General features: G+C 51.0%; 2 non-coding genes across 2 annotated transcripts; one reads left to right on the forward strand and one right to left on the reverse strand.

Annotated features, from left to right (window-relative positions):
- Positions 1-3198: 3198 nt before the first annotated feature.
- LOC138237535 (U5 spliceosomal RNA) lies at positions 3199-3317 on the reverse strand. Its single transcript, XR_011188987.1, has one exon. It is a non-coding gene; the product is annotated as a U5 spliceosomal RNA (small nuclear RNA).
- Positions 3318-3829: 512 nt separating this feature from the next.
- Positions 3830-3971, forward strand: LOC138237549 (U4 spliceosomal RNA). Its single transcript, XR_011189000.1, has one exon. It is a non-coding gene; the product is annotated as a U4 spliceosomal RNA (small nuclear RNA).
- Positions 3972-16469: the final 12498 nt, after the last annotated feature.

Below are 16469 nucleotides of genomic sequence, written 5' to 3' on the forward strand. Positions count from 1 at the left end.
TACACACCGGTATTCCATTTCTCCCTAACGATTTTAAGCATCGAAGTATTTAACTAGCATGTGAAATAGCGTGTGAAAAAGTGGTAGTTTTAAGCTTTTCTGCTGATATAATATGGAATCGCGTATCTAAAGAATTTAATAACGATATGATTATATTCGTGTACTGCGACAGGGCTGTGTAGGGCTGTTTCGCCTCCATCTTCATGCGACTTCCCTTGTAGCCTACTGGTCTACGTGCGCATTTACCAACTCACAGGTTGTGTGTTCAAATCCAGCTGGTGCTGGACTTTTCTTTTAACAAACATTTCTTCGAAAAAATAGAATAGCAATATTATGGACAATCAATTGACTTTTATATTTCAAAATATCACAACATGATCGATTCTAAGTCATTTTTGATAACAATGAATAGTCACCTTCTTCCCTTCTGACAACGGTCACTGCTTCTGCTTCCTGCTTCTATTGTGTGTGTGTGTGTGATAGAGTAAATTTTTATAGAGAAATGGAGGCTGGACAGTATGCGTTACAATATAAACATTTATATTGATTTAAATCGTGTTTTGATTTAAATCGTAAACGCGTGTTTAATTATATGTGTTTTTTTAATCATAATCAGGCTAATGCAACATAAATTGATACAGTATCTTTGTCTTCTAAGTATCTTAATAAACTTTCAGCATAGCTTTCTACCCGTTTAGATTTATATTTCTTGGGATTTTGGGATCAAACGTGGAAGGATTAGATTGTTATCGTTTTTATTTTTCAAATACGTTTTAGAAAAGTGTAATCTATACCTGCCCAGACTGCACGCCTTCCTAAACCCCGCCTTTCACTCCTATCCTGCTCTTCCCCGCGCACCCCAGCCGGGCGCTCTTCGGCCTCTGCCCGGGACGAATGTATGTTTTGATATTTACACCCGGCGCGGCACCGAGGGATTTATAACTGCATTTATAACTTCGTTTTTAAAATTAGTCAAGCAATATGAAGCATCACCTTTTACTTTTAAGTCCCTTAAATACATTGAGCACAGCTTTCTCACCACTTAAGATTACTTTTTGATACCATCCTTACATACAGTACAAGTGGAAAGATTACAGATTTTAATCGTCTTTAATTCTGTTACGTTATACGTTTTAGGAACGTTTCATCTAAACAAACACCACAAAACTATTCTCGATTGTATTTCTGAATGTTATGTTACACCTACAGTAGTTCACTGCTTTAAATACATCGAATTAAGAAAGTTAGGTGTAGCACTTTAGATCTTTTTTTCTGAACCAGGGAAAATCTGATCATGTTTCTCTATAACAATAATAAAAAACTTTATTTTACATATCACCTTTAAAAGTGGCATCTCAAAGCAATACAGTAGATGGAAAAACAGTTAAAGGTTAAACATTAGAGGCTTGCCACACCCGGACTGTTAAACCAACGCATTAGCACGTCAAAGCCCATTGAGGACCCGGGCGCAATAGTTGCTTTGTCCCTTGATTTACTGATCTGCATTAATAATGGAAATCGAGTTCCTGCTCTTTGCAGACGACCTGGTCCCGCTGTCGCCCACAGAACAGAGGCTGCTCCAGAACCTGGCACTGCTGGAGCAGCACTGTCAGACCTGGGCGCCGACAGTCAATCTGGACAAGACCAGAGTTATGGTTTTCCAGAAAAAAAGCCAGACCTCAGGGAAACAGGTACAAATTCACACTTAACAACACATTAACACCTAACAACGGGAGCAGGGACGAATTAGGCCAGTACCCACTATTGTTAAACATACAGAAAAGAATATTAAAGTATTGAAGTATTGGCTTTAGTATTAGCCATACAGAACATTAAAGTGCCCCTTTTCCATTCAGCAGGTGCCTGAGCCGCTGTGTCCTATCTTCTGACAGTCGCCGTTGTGAATGTCTGTAGAGTGTATCTTATTTTTAGTACTATATTTTTGCATTATATTCCCTATTTATCAAACTCTAAGAGTATGTATCGGCTTGTCCCCTCCTCCCGCCCCTCTCTGTGTACAGTAGAGCCTCCTGTCCAGCCAGCACATGTCCTCAGACATTCACAACAGTGACATATCATAAAACGTTTGCACATATAGATAAATTGTTAGTTGTTTTTCAGGAAGTTAAAAAAAACACTTGAATTACTTATCCAGTCTCTCGAAATAAAGTTATTTTTCAAGCAATGAAACAAACGTCGGGCGATGTGTTTTTTTTAATCCAACATTGACAGCCACATCTTAAATCTTGTCAGTCAGCTCTTTTTTCTCTATTTGAATTGTGCAACAAAAAAACTAATAATAATGTAACATGCCACTGTTTGTTCATGAACAAAGTTAAACTGAGATTTCCTTAGATACGCGATTAAAAAAAAAATAAAAAAAAATTTGAATCCCCGGCGGAACACATTCCATAAGAATCAGCCCTTTTACAGTATATATCGCCTTTAAAGGTGGCTTCTCAAAATGCTTTACAGGATAAAAACAACAAGAACAGCAACAACAACAATATTGTATTTCATTGCACTTTGAAAACCAAGTAATAACTTAACTATATGTGCAAACGTTTTATATGTTGCTGTTGTGAATGCCTGTGGAGTGTATCTTTTTTGCCTTGCGTCCTGGTTATCTCGCTCGCCCTCCCCCCCTCTCTCCCTCAATTCAATTCAATTCAAGGTGTTTTATTAGCATGACAGATGGGTACAATCAGTGTTGGGTATTTACTTTGCTTTGAGATTCCACTTTTAAAGGTGATATATAAAATGTTGACTAAAATTAATTTATATCTATGTCTTCTAAGTATCTTAATAAACTTTCAGCATAGCTTTCTCCCCGTTTAGATTTATTTTCCTTAACTAGTATACTTTAGATCTTTTTTTCTGAACCGGGGAAAATCTGATCATGTTTCTCTATAACAACAATATAAAAACATTATTTTACATATCACCTTTATGTGATATCACCTTAAGGATGCGCAAAGAAATTTAAAATAGTCTTCTTTAGGTGTGAGGGTAGGAGTGGATCGCAGCAGGCATAATCGGCAAATTAGGAAAACAAAGAACTGGACAGGCGAGACGTTTATCCAGAGAGCGAGTGATCAGAAAAAGGAACAGCTGTTACACCCAGGTTTTACGCTCTCTCTCTGTTGAATGAATGAAAGCATTTTATTAAAAACGCGTTTGCGTTTGTCTGGGTATTTACTTTGTAATCTGTGGTTACAAAAGCAAAAAAATTGCATGGAACTCATTCATGCTCTTCTCCACAGAAATCTTTAGTAAAAGGTGAAAGATTTGTACGAGATGAAGAGAAACCAGAGTGCGTGGCTGCGCAGCTGCAGGAGCCCAGGCCGCCTTCAAAGCCTTCAAAGCCTCTGCCCTGCCGGTCGTGGTTGGCAATGCACCTGGCCTTACAAACGAGCCGTTCGTGTCAGTCGTCCTGCAGCCACGGGAAGTGGGACACAAACATGCTGCAATGCTTTCAAGACGTTAGGATTTGTTTGTGTAACATCCGAGAAGAGTACTTGTGGCTTGAATGTGAACTGTACGTGCCCGCCCCCTTTCCTCTGTAGTGCATGAGTTCCTCCCGGCATGCCCTTCGTCATTGTTCTGTCATCTTGTATTTAAAGGGTTGTATTTCTGCTGCTGAAAATAAGCAACGGTTTTCTCACAACGCCCTTTGTTCCCAACGGAGCCCTTGTCTGTCATGAAATTCTTCAAGACCTCAAGCTAGAAGAAGGAGAAGACGACAAATATGAAGCGTTACCGCAACGACATGCCATGAGACGATCGATAACGATTTCCATAGGATCCCCGCGGTTGCCTGGCAACCGTCAGCTTTGCGCAGTGGCAGTATCGTAGCCTGTGAGGTTTAGCCGAGGCGCGATTATTGCTAGTTGAAAACTTTTCCCAATATCCCGCTTCCGCCGGTTTGCAATACAATCGGCGAAAGCAATTTTTGACAGTCTCGTCAGAGACTGAGCAAGGTGTTTAAAGACAGATTTGGTCATGGTGACATCATGGTAGAAAGAAACGAGCTTGTTACGTCTCAACAGAAACGCTCTTTAGCTCTTTCAGCGTTATGCAGAGAACAGCGTCTGTCGAGATCACTTTTGAGTCAGCGCGAAACGCCGTGTGCTGTCAGTTTGATTTCATATTGCTCGTAGCGGCGCCCGGCTTTTTTCTGTCAAACGTTAGGTTGCGCTTCTTCATGCTGCATCGTCGGAATGAGTGGAGCTTTTTAAACGTCTGTACTTACTGCACCCCATAAGAAATCGTTTGTCCCCGTTCAAAAGAGATTGTGCGATGTCCTGCAGCGTTCGCAAAGCAAACCTTTGACAGTTTGAAAAGAGGAATTTATTCTGCTTCCTGTGCGTGCAGTAGTTACAAAGTTGAACGTCTTTACACGATCTGCTGCAGTTTTCAGTGGGTGGGCTTTGTCAAATGGCTTGGAAAAACGCACTGTGTTTCGGCTCGGGAAAAATCATGAGCAGTGTCCTGCATGTTTTCTGTGTATATCTGTCCTTTAACGCATACAGAATTCATTCAAAATCATTGATTTCTCCAATTAACAAGGGTCCCTTTTTGAACCTGCCAGAAGCATTCTTTCAATGTAACAGATTTACTCCGGGGAAAGGCAGCATGACATTGAGAGCAGCTCAAGCTTTCAGCACCCGTATCGGACTGCGTGTATGCAGACACCGCTCAGAATCCCCTGTAAGATTCTCCTTCAATTCCGTTTTGCAGTGCTTTAGCTCTTTCAAAAGGCTTCGCTTTGCTAGTCACAATCCAAGGCTCATGACAGCATTTGAAACCAATGGCCGGGAATCGAACCCGGGTCAACTGCTTGGAAGACAGCTATGCTCACCACTATACCACCAACGCACGCCCACAGGCACCCTGCAGGACACCACCAGAGAATGCTCACGATTTTGGAAGCTGTCTCCGGGACGTGCTGATTCCACACATCCTGAATAAATCATGATATTGTTAGTTGCTGTAGCTAGACGTTCAAATGAGTTTCATGGCCAGATGGACTGTTTCCTCCAGCGGTATAGTATTGCAGTGAGACAGCACGATGCCTGCAAGACTATGTCACGCTAAACGCCACAGATTGTGTTTGTCCGTTCGTGTCAGTCATCCTGCAGCCACGGGAAGTGGGACACAAACATGCTGCAATGCTTTCAAGACGTTAGGATTTGTTTGTGTAACATCCGAGAAGAGTACTTGTGGCTTGAATGTGAACTGTACGTGCCCGCCCCCTTTTCTCTGTAGTGCATGAGTTCCTCCCGGCATGCCATTCGTCATTGTTCTGTCATCTTGTATTTAAAGGGTTGTATTTCTGCTGCTGAAAATAAGCAACGGTTTTCTCACAACGCCCTTTGTTCCCGACGGAGCCCTTGTCTGTCATGAAATTCTTCAAAACCTCAAGCTAGAAGAAGAAGAAGACGACAAATATGAAGCGTTTCCGCAACGACATGCCATGAGACAATCGATAACGATTTCCATAGGATCCCCGCGGTTGCCTGGCAACCGTCAGCTTTGCGCAGTGGCAGTATCGTAGTGTGAGCCTGTGTGAGCCTGTGAGGCTGGTATCGCTCTAGGTTGAGCCTAGGGGGTTAAGGCCAAGCAGCAGCTGAGCTGGGTGGGATCCGGCAGCAACGTTCTCTCTCTCTGCTCTCTCCTCTCCTCTCCCCTCCCCCTTTCTCTTGCTCTGCCTCCTTGGCCTCTTGGCTGGAAGTGGGTTCACGTGGCCTGCCCGCGGTGCTTGCTTTCTTCCTCGAGACTCGGAAGCGCTATCCGCTCCCTCTCTCTCTCGCTCTCTCTCTCTCCCTCTTTCTCTGCCTCCTTGGCCTCTTGGCTGGGAGTGGGTTCACGTGGCCTGCCCGCGGTGCTTGCTTCCCACCTCGAGACTCGGAAGCACTATCCGCTCCCTCTCTCTCTCGCTCTCTCTGCCTCCTTGGCCTCTTGGCTGGGAGCAGGTACACGTGGCCTGCCCGCGGTGCTTGCTTTCTTCCTTGAGACTCGGAAGCACTATCCGCTCCCTCTCTCTCTCGCTCTCTGTCTCTCCCTCTCTCTCTGCCTCCTTGGCCTCTTGGCTGGGAGTAGGTACACGTGGCCTGCCCGCGGTGCTTGCTTTCCACCTCGAGACTCGGAAGCGCTATCCGCTCCCTCTCTCTCTCGCTTTCTCTGCCTCCTTGGCCTCTTGGCTGGGAGCAGGTACACGTGGCCTGCCCGCGGTGTTTGCTTTCTTCCTTGAGACCCGGAAGCACTTTCCGCTCTCCTCTCTCTCCTCCTGCGCCTCCACCTAGCTGGGCTTTGCCCACAAGGACAAAGGCCAGGGCTCCCTCGCTGCTCCTTTAGCTCTTTTTTGCTCTCTCTCTTTCCCTCCTTTTTTTTCCCTCTTTCTCCCTCAGAGATGGCAGACAAGAGGACACTGATCCGGTTCCACTGGACAAAGAAGACAGAGCCGATGCCGACTGCAAAGGCCTTCTTTATGACCTTCCTGCGAGGGATCTTGCAGTTGGTGGCCGGAGATCTCTACTGCCTCCAGGACAACAACGCAGAGAGATACATGGAGGCCTACATGGCTACGGACGCATCGTACGAAAAGGCAACGAGACTGATCAGGGAGAAAGGTAAGCACCCTGGTTTCTCTGATTTCAGGCCGGAGCCTATGAGGAAGACGAATCAGAGGACCATTACGGTTTGCACATACAATCCCTACGTACCAGCGGAACGGGTAACAGCGTACCTAAGGAGGTATGTAACCGTGGTGGGAAAACCGACAGAGGTCAGGGACGAAGGCGTCTGGTACGGCAAACGCCAGTACCGAGTCCTCCTGAAAGAGGACCCAGAAGGCGTCGACGGCTTCCAGCACCCCCCGGCTCGCTTCAACATCGGAGCCGACAGGGGGTACCTCTACTACCCCAGGATGCCGGATTTTTGCAGCAAGTGCAGACAGTCCGGCCACAAGACAAACACATGCGACATCGTCAGATGTCACAACTGCAATGAGGACGGGCACCTGGCAAAAACCTGCCGGGCAGCCAAAAAGTGCGACGGATGCGGCGCCGAGGGACACCTCCTTCGCCAATGCAAGGTAAGCAAACCTTCGTTTGCGCAGGTGGTGGAAGCCGGCAGGCAGAAACCGGTCTCCAGACAAAGGGAGAGGGCTGAGAACAAAGAACCCGCACCTCCCCCGCTGAGAACCGAAACTGCCGAGGCCACACCCCCAGCCGCATCGGTGCCACAAGATGGCCGCCAGGAAGAGGGACAAGATGGCCGACCGGAGGAAGGGCCCTGCATAACTCCCAGCAAAAAGGGAAAGCGAAAGCGGGAGAAGAGACCCAGGGCGGATCCACCTTCGGAAGGACATAAAAAGAGAGTGGTAAGGGAAAACCGTTTCCTCGTCCTAGAGGAAACAGAACTTTCTTCCCTCGAGGCCCAGGAACAACCGGAGGAGGCGCTTCAGGAAATGGAAACCCTCCCCCCCGAGGCCCAGGAAACGGAACCCCCCTCCCCCGAGTCCCACGGACAAAAGGAGGAGGCAGCCCAGGAAGAGGTAACCCCCTCCCCCGAGGCCCAGGGACAACAGGAAGGGGCAGCACAGGAAGTCGGAACCCCCTCCCCCGAGGCCCAGGAACAACAGGTAGAGGCAGCCCAGGAATTGGAGCCCCCCTCCCCCGAGGCCCAGGAGAAATTGGAGGCCCCCGAAACTCCCGGAAAAAGGGAAGAAAGGAGCCTTCCCGAAGCGGTGGCGGAGAGTATCCTCGAGGACGACGAGGATTATTTCGAAGCCGCCCTGGAGCCCGGACTGATGGTAGGGCTGGACCTGTCCAGCATGTTTACTTATTAGTCCCCAGCGAAACCTGGAGGGAGCCCAGCATATTCCCCCCAGGACCCGAATGAGAGGAGTTACATCTAGGCTAAACAGTGCCAAGATGTAGACTCCCAAGTTTCTACTGTAAGTACAGAGAGGAGGTTTAACTTTCACTAGTTTTAATCATGACTGTGAAACTAACCTTCCTAACAACCAACGTGAGAGGGCTGAGAGACCCGGTGAAAAGACGGGGAGTCTTTCATGATCTGGCCTCAAAGTCTTTCTCAGTTTGTTTCTTACAGGAGGTCCACCTGAAGGATGAAAGCGACAAGCTGACATTCACCAGGGAATGGACGAAGGGAGAATCATGCTGGAGCGTAGGAGGGGTCCACTCTTCCGGAGTGGGAATCCTCCTCGGAAACCCAGAGATGACGCTGGTTTCCTCCTTCTCGGTGGTGCAGGGCTGGATCCTGGTCGCAGACATCGACTGGAGGGGGCAGAAGTTGAGAGCGATTAACGTCTATGCTCCGACGGAACCCTTTTTTCGGAAGGAAGTGTTTGCTGACCTGGCCAGCTGCTGCACCACCAACAGACAGGTGGTGCTCGGCGGGGACTTCAACGTCGACCGGGAGAAGGGGAGCGACGCTAGCTCGGCAGAGCTGGAGTCGCTACTCAAGCAGTTCTCCCTGGTAGACGGCTTCAGACGGTGCCGCCCTAAGGACGCCGGAACGACCTGGAAAAACTCCCGGGGAGTGTGCAGCCGCCTGGACTACATCTTCCTGCACACGACCTGCTCCCTGGAGTCAGCGACGGTGTCCCCGGCGTGGTATTCCGACCACGAGCGCTTGACGGTGGTGGCTAACACCAGCCTGCCGGCATTCGGTCGTGGGTACTGGAAGCTGAACCGGGAGATACTGGAGGAAGACGACTTCAGGGCACTGTTCCGGAAAGACTACGCGAGCTGGGGCGATCTGAGAGACGGCTACAGCTCCGTGGTGGAATGGTGGGAGTCGGTGAAGGACAGGACCCGAACCCTGGCGCAGACGTACTGCAGACGGAAGGCGTCCAGGGAGAGGAAGGAAGCTGCACGACTCCAGAGGTACCTCGAGGAGGAGTACAGCTCGGCTAACGGGGGAGGAGCCTTCAATTCAGCCCTGGCACGGGACCTGAAGGAGAGGCTCCGCAGACTGCACACGGAGAAAGCCAAGGCTTTCCTGGTCAAGGCACAAAGGGAGCATTATGAAAATAATGAAACCTGTTCCTCCTATTTCTTCAACCAGGTCCGGGGAGCCCAGAAAAAGAGGGTGATCCACAGCCTGAGACGGGGAGATGGAGAGGAAGTGCTGGACGAGAGCGACAAAGTAGAGGCGGCCACCGCTTTCTACACGGAGCTCTTTTCAGAAAAGCAGACGGAGGTGGAGGCAGGCGACGCTTTTCTGGAGGGGCTAACGGCACGAGTACCGGAGGAGGTGAGGGAGGACTTGGAGGGTCCGATCACGGCCGAGGAGCTGAAGGCGGCGCTCTTGTCCATGGAGAATGTCAAGGTGCCGGGGCCGGACGGACTCCCCAAGGAATTCTACACCTGCTTCTGGGACACCCTGGCGGCAGATCTGGTGGAAGTGGCGCAGGAGATCTTCCGCCGGGGGAAACTCGGAGACACCATGAGGGAGGGCGTCATCTCCCTGCTCTTCAAGGGAGGAGACGCCGCCGACCTCAAAAACTGGAGGCCGATCACGATGCTCTGCGTGGACGTAAAGATCCTGTCCAAGCTCCTGACCGGCAGACTGAGAACCGCCCTCCCCCACATCATCCACAGCGACCAGACGTGTGGGGTGGAGGGGCGATCCGTCAGCTGGAACTTCCAGCTGACCAGAGACGCCATCGCCTGGGCCGAGGACCGGAACGTGCCCATGATGGTGGTCAGCCTGGACCAGGAGAAAGCCTTCGACAGAGTGAACCATAGCTATCTGTTCAGGGTGCTGGAACGCTTCGGTTTCGGAGAGAGTTTCAGCCGCTGGATTCAGATTCTGTACTCTGACGTGGGCAGCAGAGTGAACGTGAACGGAAACCTGGGGGATTTCATTCCCCAGGAATCCGGAGTACGACAGGGCTGCCCCCTTTCACCCCTTCTCTATGTTCTCTTCACAGAGCCCTTAGCAGAGGCGGTGAGACGGGACCCTGTCATCGACGGCCTGGAGATACCGGGAGGCGCGGGGGAAACCCTGAAGATCTCCCAGTACGCCGACGACACGACGCTGTTCCTGAGGTCGAACAGGGGGTTGAGGAGGGCCCTGCAGGTCATGGAGCAATACTCCAGAGCCTCGGGGTCGAAGCTCAACCACCGAAAGAGCAAACTGAAGTTCTTCGGGCCCTGGAAGCACAGGACGACGGCGCCGGAGGGTCTCGAGCTCTGCACGGAGCCCCTCAGAATACTTGGGGTTTCCTTCCAGAGCCGGGACAACGAGACCAACAACTGGACTGAGAGGATCGCCAAGGTGAACGCGAAGCTGGGTCTGTGGAAAACGCGGTCGCTGTCCTACACGGGGAAAGTGATGGTGTTGAAAGCAGACGTCCTGCCGGCTTTGGTTTACCTGGCGGTGGTGTACCCGCTGCCGGCCAGACTCAGACGAGCGCTGCAAGGGATGATCTTCGGCTTCGTCTGGGGCGGCAGGTACGAGTGCATCACGAGGAACCGGATGTGTCAGCCGGTCGAGGAAGGGGGTCGAGATGTCCCACATTTCCCCCTGAAACTCGACTGCATCTTCTTCTGCAACCTCTGTCGGGCGCTGCGGGAGCCCATCGGCCACAAGTACCAGTACTTTGTCAGGCTGTGGCTCTCCATCCCGATGAGGCACTTGGTCCAGTGGTCAAACACTGGGCCCAAGGCAGAGAGGCGACCGGAGTTCTACACCCACGCTGTCAAGTGGAGCAGGAGGTACGAGGCCACGAGACAGCCAGAGCTCTGCACCAACCACAGAGCTCTGTACAAAGAGGTGAGGGGGCATCTGGTCGAAAGAACTGGACAACGAACTGAAGGACCTCAACTGGATGGCCGTACACAAGAGACTGGCTACCAGAGAGGTCCTCTACAGACACTCGATCTCCAGGAATCCGCATTGCCCCCGGGACACGTGTTTCGTCGAGGAGACTCAGGAGCACGTTTTCTGGAGCTGCCCCTTCGCCATGGCGGTGTGGGGCAGAATGGACAACATAATGCAACTCCTGGAAACGAATGCGGTGCTCAGCTACCAGTACATTCTGCTGGGGCTGGCACCTACCGGACTGGACAGGGGGACGCAGTTCCTGATGTGGCTGCTGCTGTCCCTCACAAAGAAAGGCCTGTGGGACGCGAGGAACAATCTCATCCGGCACAACAACAAGTGGGGAGCGAGGGAGCTGGAAGAGAGGATCCTGGCGGACCTCAGGAGGAGGATGAAGCGCGACGTTGCTAAATGGGGTTTCCCCACGGCAAAGGAGCTCTGGAAAGGCCTATGGACCCTGTACAGGGATTAATGGTTTACAGCAAGCGGTAGGGTTTGGAGGGACTCTCATAATAGCGCAAATCCACCCACCCTTGCAAGGATTGATAACGGACAATCACCGCCGTTCCGCCGATGTTTTAATTTTGTGGAGTGTTATCGTGTGAGATGTTTCCTTTTGAGATGTGTTTTTTTTTCGGAATAAAGTACATTTTATAAGAAAAAAAAAAAGATTGTACCATAAAGATTTCCATGGAGAGGACTATGGTTTCCTGCAGGACTATGCCGGTAGGAGGACCAGGTTCCACAACTTCAAGGGGCTGTGTCGAGGCGATCCACAGTACTGTCAGGACCAGCCGTGGCAGTTTTAGGATTCCCATTCTGGAACATAGATGAGGCACATGGTACAGTTCCACTATAATTTTGAATATATTTTCCTAGCAGGACCTACAGTACAGTACCTAACTACCTGCAGCTACAAAGGGGCACCCCCCTCTTTGATCGGGTTTGGACGTTTAACCCTATTCTGTGTTCTCCGGCGCCATTTGAGGTGGGCGATACAACCGGAGGTGGTTGCGATGCACCCACTTGTAGACCAGAGATTGCCTTCCCTTCTCAATCTGAATTCGATAAACTACCGGTGATACCTTATCGACAATCTCGTGGGGTCCTGTCCAACTGGGTAAGAACTTCCGGGCCACCCCTGTGGGTTTGGCAAATTGGAAGTACAGGACCTTGTCTCCTACTTGGAGTTCCTGGTTAACTGCCTTTCGGTCATAGTATGCTTTCCTACCCTCTGCACTCCTTCCCAGATTGTTCTGGGCAAAAGCAAAGGTTGCCTGCAGATGTCCTCGCAGGTCTGACACATACTGATGGGCCGTAGCAGCCCCCGTCGTGCTCAGGTCCTCCACCCCATAAAGACAGTGTAGGGGAAGAGTCATCTTCCGACCTGTCATCATCTCAAAAGGTGGGACCCCCGTAGAGCAATGGGGCGTAGCTCGGATGGCCATCAGAACCAGGGGCAGCTTAATGTCTCAGTCCCTACTGCTGTTCGAGATAAACTTTTTGAGCATACTAACCACCGTTCGGTTTGCCCTTTCTGCCTGGCCCGAGGATTGAGGGTGGTAGGAGATATGCAACTGGGTCTTGACCCCAAGCATATTCCACAGGGTTGCCATTACTGTAGCTGTGAAATGGGTTCCCCGATCCGAGTCCACGGTCAGGGGGAATCCCCATTGACTGAACACATGGTTCACCAACAGCACTGCAGTTGTCTCTGCCGTGTCTTTGGGTGCTGGGAGGCACTCAATCCATTTTGTGAATGCACACGTAACAGTGAGGAAATATTTGTTCCCTCTGGATGACCTCACCAGTGGCCCCACCCAGTCCATTTGAAGATTGGACCAGGTGAATGTCATGCCCTTTTTCTGGAGTGGTGCACGGTGCAAGGGCCGTGATGGTTGGAACTGGCTACACGTCAGACACCCCTTTACATACACGGCGATGTCTTGGCCCATGTGAGGCCAGAATGCCACCTGCTGGATAGTGTCGTATGTAGCCTTGATTCCCCGGTGACCCCCACAGGGTTCGTCATGAGCGTGTTGGATCATGACCCCCCGATGACAGTGGGGAACTACCCACTTTGGGACACCTTGTGCAACTGGTACACAAACCAACAACCCCTTTATAATTTTTAGGTTGTCTTTCACCTCTGCCAGCTCCTTCAGCTCCAGAGACTGGCTCAGCACCTGCTCCGAAAGAGGTTGACGCACTGGGTCAGCGATATGCTGATACATTTGCCCAATTGCTGGGTCCTGTTTCTGCATTTCCGCAAGATCGGTGTTAAAACCCTGTGACCCAAGCACTACAGATTGAGGGTCAGCTCCGACATCCTGTCTAGCCCTGCTTCGGGTGACCGCCTTGACCTCAGCCACGAATTCTGGGGGTAGCCATTCCTGCTGGAACTGCCAGGGTTCACCCTCTAAGGCGCCAGATTTGGCCTGCTGGAGGGTGATCAGCACCCCAGCTACTTCCGCATACTGACTAGTCTTTGGTCCTAGCTTATAGCGGGTCGGCCCACAGGGAGTATTGTCTTGCCAGACTACTCCTACCCCTGCTAGCACCTGCTGTTCGTGGCGAAAAGAGCAACCGTCAACATAGGCCATGGGTAAGCCCTGGCCCACGTTCTCATCGTAGTACCGATGATTGTTCGGTAGCTCAGCAGCGGGAATTGTTTCTGGAGCTTCCATGTCAGTGTCACAGCCGTGACACACTTGGCCCAAAGCCAGGCCCTGTCCCAGGTACATTTTCTTGCTCTGTGCATAACGTACCTCTATCTCATAGCCTTGTAGGGCCATCATTCATGCCACAATCCTGCTATTTGACACCCTGCCCGCTTTCAGTCTCTGGCTATGCAGGAATGTCACAGGTTGGTGGCAGGTTTCGATGATGATCTTTTGTCCCCCAACATAACTACGGAAGTGTTCTACCGACCAGACCGTAGACAACAGGGCCTTCTCGCAGTCCAAGAACTTTTGCTCCACTGGGCTCAGGGCTCGACTGGCATATGCCACCACCCTTCGCTCTTGGTTATATTCCTGACTCAGAGCAGCCCCAAGGCAGTGCTCTGAGAACCCTGCTTCAAGGTAGAAGACCTTATTTTTGTCAGGGTAGGCCAAGCTCGGCGCACTACCGAGTCTGCGCTTCAGCTCCATCACAGCCTGTTCTGGGGAAGGCCCCCACTCAAAGGGCACGTCTTTCTGCAACAGCTTGTGGAGGGGCCTTGCTATTTCAGCGTAATCCTCAATGAACTGCTGGGAATAATTACATACTCCCAGAAAGCTGCGCAGTTCAGACAGGTTAGTGGGCGACTTCATATTCTGGATAGCTTGGACTCTGCTGGACTGTGGCTGTATGCCTTGGGCTCCAACCAACAGTCCCACGTACTCCACTTGGGTCCTACACCACTGTCCCTTAGCCAGGGACAGTTTGGCCCCTGCACAGGAGAGCTGGGTCAACACATGCCTGATCTCGGCCATGTGTTCTTCCCAGGTCTGACTCCTCATCAGAATATCGTCCACATAGACCAGGTTGCCCCTGGCGGCTGCATCACTCATGGCTTTGTGCAGAAATATGTTGAACTCCACTGGGGAGTTGGAATACCCAAAGGGGCATCGATTCCAGGTGAACTGCCTGTTTCCAAAGGAAAAGGCCAGTTTGTACTGGTCTGTTGGTTCTACCTTAAGGGTCCAGAACCCATTGGCCACATCCACTGTGGTGAAATATTTCGCTGTTGTCACCTTGAATAACTCCTGATCTAGGTAGATCATTGGCCATCGTGACAAAGGAACCTGTTTATTCAGCTGCCGGTAGTCAATGGTCAGACGCCATTTACCATTGGGTTTCAGCACCGGCCACAGTGGGGAGTTATAAGTGGAGTTACACTCCCTTATGATCTGACGCTCTAGTAGAGCATCCAACGTCTGCTTTATGGACTCGTATGCCGTGAGGGGAATGCGATACTGCCCGACATAGGTTGGGCGGGCGCCAGGGGCCGTTGGAATGCGCACTGTGTTCAAATCCGTCACCCCGCAGTCATAGGCGTCCCGTGCAAACACTTCCCGGAAATCCTGGAAATTCTGACGCAGCTGCTGACGCTGGCTTTCCGTTTCCAGGGCATCTGCCTTGCCAACCTGTTCCTGTACCTGCTCTAGGAACCCCGCTTTTGACGGCATGGCGGTATCCCGGGTCGTACTCTCGGCTGAGTGGTCCATCGGAACACCTGCGTGTACTGTGTACACAACCATCTCATCCTTATCGCTAAGGTCCACCCTGCACACCTCCTGGTTGCAGAATCCCTCTATTGGCATAATTGCAATCATCCGCCGGGGGTAGGTGTAGTACACCTGCTCGGTTCCCCCCTCCCTGGCCAAGGGACCAGGGAGCTGCCCCAGTACTGGGATGGCTAGTTCGAAATCATAGAAACCATTGTCAATTACCAGTCCCATGTCAGTGCGAGCAGGGATTTTGACATCTTGTTTTGCTATGTTCTGCACCAACAGGCAGGTGGCTCGGCCATTCCGTTCCAGTCTGGGGGTACAACAGACTGCTAGGTTCAGTCTGATAAACTGAGCTGACGGTTGGAAGAAAACCATCTCAGCGTCCATTCTCTGTCCCTTCTTTAGGACAAGGCGTACTGGAAACCCTGCTGTTGACGCAGGAACGATCAGGTCCGATTCGTTTACTACCTGGCAGGCCTGAGGAATCGTCTGACCTGACCGAATGTTCTCGGGGTCACCGCTTAGAGAGTGGGCATCTGGGTCCACCCGTGTCCACAGCACACTGTTTACTGTGTCCAGCTGGGCGCCCAGTCGAACCAATAGGTACTTCCAATAGGAAGTAGTGAGCAAACTTCCTTTTTCCGATGGAGATGGAAGCTACACAGCTTCCTTTTCTCCAAATGGACCTATGAGATGGGGGTGCCCACCACAGAACCTGTGACTGCGTCACCAGGGTCACCTGACAGCTTCGCGACAGGTCCTCGAACAGACCTTCACTGATTATGGACTTCTCAGAGCTGAGGCTAAGAATTACATCATCAACCTGCACTTCTGCCACCTGGACCCCCTCCCACCACCATGGGGTGGTAGTCCTGGACCCCCTGAGGTACCAGGGTGCACAGAAAGGACTCCCATTCATTACCGGACAGGGAGATCCACTCTTCTTCAGGGATGAAAAGGGGGTGTGCTTTACCTGGCGGGTCAAGCAGCTGCTTGGAGCACTGCTCCTGTAGTTGGGAGACCGTGGGAGTGCTGGCCTGGGCAGGACTTCCCTGTAGTTTTGGAAAGCAAGAAGAGACATTTATTCTCGTCCAGAGGAACCAGGAGGAACCTCCAACTCAGCTATAGTGTTCAGTGGGCACTGTGTGATCACAGCATAACCACTGAATCCCCCTTTTTGCTGTGCAACAGGCTTATGGTTTTTGACCTGAGCCCACAATTTTCCACGCTGGCAGTCCACCAGAGGCTCCAGCCTGTCAAGCAGGTCTTGGCCAATGAGTAGTGGCTCTGTTTTAAACCTAGAGATGTAAACAGGATGCACCACGTTCATTGGCCCGAACCTAAGTGCCACCCACACTCGGTGTGTGATCCTGGCATGATCCTGGGTATAGCTGG

This window comes from Lepisosteus oculatus, unplaced genomic scaffold, assembly GCF_040954835.1.
Source record: "Lepisosteus oculatus isolate fLepOcu1 unplaced genomic scaffold, fLepOcu1.hap2 HAP2_SCAFFOLD_99, whole genome shotgun sequence".
Lineage (NCBI taxonomy): Eukaryota > Metazoa > Chordata > Actinopteri > Semionotiformes > Lepisosteidae > Lepisosteus > Lepisosteus oculatus.